This window comes from Priapulus caudatus, unplaced genomic scaffold (genome assembly GCF_000485595.1).
Source record: "Priapulus caudatus unplaced genomic scaffold, Priapulus_caudatus-5.0.1 Scaffold1522, whole genome shotgun sequence".
NCBI classification, from domain to species: Eukaryota; Metazoa; Priapulida; class Priapulimorpha; order Priapulimorphida; family Priapulidae; genus Priapulus; species Priapulus caudatus.
Genome location: NW_014578583.1, coordinates 1,330 through 4,698, shown reverse-complemented (window position 1 = coordinate 4,698; position 3,369 = coordinate 1,330). Strand labels below are relative to the sequence as shown.

Here is a 3,369-nt window from a genome sequence, read left to right as displayed (position 1 = left end):
ACACACACACACACACACACACACACACACACACACACACACACACACACACACACACACACACACACACACACACACATGCACACACACACAAAGGGGGACGCATGTAGGTGGATATATAGGCGCACGCACGCACGCACGCACGTACGTACGCACGCACGCATACACACACACGCATACATGCACGTACGCACGCACGTACGCACACATACATACACGCACGCACACATGCACGTACGCACGCAAGCACGCACGCACGTACACATGCATACATACACACACGCATACATGCACGTACGCACGCACGCGCGCACCCATGCATACACGCATACATGCACGTACGCACGCACGCACGCATACACACACATGCATACGTACATACACGCACGCGCGCACGTACGCTCGCACGCACGCGCATGCAAAAATGCACGCATACGAACAGNGAGAGAGAGAGAGAGAAAGAGACAGAGAGAGCGAAAGAGAGAGGGGGGGGGAGAGAAACAGAATAACTGATAACATTCACATATCAAACCTTGAACGGCTGGGACCGCGTCGTGTTGTTCATATGATCTGTAAAAACGAGTTTTATGTCACAGTCACACTACCGAGATTTATATTAAATATGAAGTGAATATATATATGTATATATATATATATATATATATATATATATATATATATATATATAATATGATATTATATATAGGCCCCTACTTTATATATATATATTCACACCACGCACAACAACACTGCGCGCTGCGCGCGCGCCGCACACCACACACACACACACACACCACACACACACACACACACACACACACACACACACAACCACACACACACACACACGCACACGCACACGCACACGGCAACACGCACACGCGCAGCGCGCACACACACACGCACACGCACCCGCCACACACCGTGCACGTCTACACGAACAACCGCGCGCACCGAAACACCACACACACACACACGCACACACACACACACACACCACCACACACACACACACACCAGCACACACACCACACACACACACACACACACACACACACACACACACACACACACACACCACATCACATTATATATGTCAAAGAGATTGATATCAATCTATGTACTATCATATATATCATCTACTACTGTTTATATTCATCTACACGGTAAGAAAAACAGGAGAGCGGCTAAGCATTGTATATATATATATATATATATATATATATCATATTTTAGCGGCTATATATCACAGTTTATGTGTATCTTATACATGAGAGTTCTATGTGTTCCTAGAGCGCATAATATTGTGCTAGCATAGTGAGTGTTTGTGTGTTTTAGTGGCTGGTGCCGCTGCGTGCGTGCGTGTTCGTGCGTGTGCCTGGCGTGTGCGTGCGTGTGTGTGTGTGTGTGTGTGTGTGCTGTGTGGTGTTTTGTGTGTTAGTGTGTGCGTGGCGTGCCGTGCGTGTTCGTGCGCGTGCGTGCGTGCGTGTGCGTGTGCGTGTACACATACCTCATGATTCTTCGCGGTACGAAGCGAGTTCGCGGCGAGTCGTATATGCTCATCAGCTTCGCTTGCACTGATCTATGTCTCGCCGACTGAAAGCACACAACCATCATCATCATCAACGTCATCGTTCATCGTCATCGTCTCGTCTCGTCATCAGCTCATCGTCATCATCCCGTCTGCTGCGCTTTATGTTCATGCTCATTGAATGCGTTGCCATAATAATAATAATAATAATAATAATAATAATAGCAATAGTAATAGTAATAATAATAAAATAAAAATAATATATTAGCAATAGTATAGCTAATAATAATAAAAATAATAATAATAATAGCCAATGTAATAGTAATAATAATAAATAATAAACAAATAATAATAGCAATAGTAATTAGTAAAATAATAAAAATAAAAATAATAATAATTATTATTATTATATCAATAAATGTTATTATTATTATTATTATTATTATTATTATTATTATTATTAGTTAAGGATACTTACCTCTGATTTCACGGCGGCGAATCCAAGTAAGAGTAGGAAGAGGACTTGAAGCGGTGACGTCAGTATTTGCGTTGACGTCATGGCTCTTGTTAGGTCAGTAGATGATGGGCGATATCTCCAGGGATTCCTGTCTTCTTCTTCTTCTTCTTCTTCTTCTTCTTCTTCCTTGTATTTTTTTTGTCTTCTTCTTCTTCTTATTCTTCTTCCTTTTCTTCCCTTTTCTCTCTTCTCCTACCTTTTCTTCCCTTTCTTCGTCTTCTCCTACCTTTCCGTCTTTATCCTACCGCTGTCTGTGAGTTTTGTCTTCCTATATTCGCCTTCGCTGTGCTTAAAGTCTTGCGGTTGGATTTCAAATCATGTCTGATTTTACTCTATGATCTCCTCTACTGATTCTACTCTATCCGCAATGCTGAAAATGCTGTCACACGCACTCACCCTCGTACACGTCCGTCTAGCTACTCGTCCTCTTCTCTTCTCTTTTCACATCTTCACTGCCTGCGCTCCAACCCTAGACTATCATAAAGGTCGTAGGGTCTGTGACCCGCGGGGGGCGGGGGCCGCCGGAAACGCCCCCCCCCTTATTAACCTGATCGTACGTGTCAACTAACTCCCTTTACGGCAGAACTGGGTTGGTGGGTTGATTTATCACCTCCCCATCTTGCGAGATTTTCAGCCTGTTCTGCTAGCATCTATGACAAATACGACATACGCATATACGCTTTCCTATGACACTATTTGTCATAGGAAGATTCTTCCTATGACAAATATTGGCGAGTCAACTTCTTTCCGCTTTACAGCTGAAATTCACTGCTTGCGTTCATAATAGCGCTCCTAAACTCCTATGATGCGCAGCGCACCACACATACAACAATATATGTCATAGGAAGAATCTTCCTATGACAAATAGTGTCATAGAAGAGCGTATATGCGTATGTCGTATTTATCATAGATGCTAGCAGAACAGGCTGATATAGTGTATAGCGATATAGGAGGGCCGGTGGTTGGTTTGCAAATCTCCCAGTATGGGTGAGAGGTGGGTTGGGTGGTTGGAAAATTTACGAGTATGGGAGAGGGCTGCATGGTGGTTTGTAAAACATCCAGTATTGGCCAGGAGGTGGTTGGGTTGTGAAATTTTTCTTAATAGGAGAAAAAGTGGCGGTTTGTAAAATCACTTACTATAGGACAGGGGGTGGCTCGGTTGTCCGATATCTCAATATAGCAATGTGGTTGGCAATTTTCCCAATATAGGAAAGAGGGTGGGTGGTTTGCAAAACTCACTCAATATAGAAGAGAGGTGGATACATGGTTGGCAAATTTCCCAGGATGAGAGAGGGCTGAGTGGCTTGTAAAATCACCCAGC

The 3,369-nt window shown here is 43.7% G+C and overlaps 1 long non-coding RNA gene across 1 annotated transcript; it reads right to left on the bottom strand.

The window, feature by feature from the left end:
- Window positions 1-523: 523 nt before the first annotated feature.
- On the bottom strand, window positions 524-2,174 carry LOC106816894. Its single transcript, XR_001394953.1, has 3 exons — window positions 2,010-2,174; window positions 1,511-1,596; window positions 524-570 (listed from the first exon to the last, which is right to left on the bottom strand). It is a non-coding gene; the product is annotated as an uncharacterized LOC106816894 (long non-coding RNA).
- Between the last annotated feature and the right edge of the window lie 1,195 nt (window positions 2,175-3,369).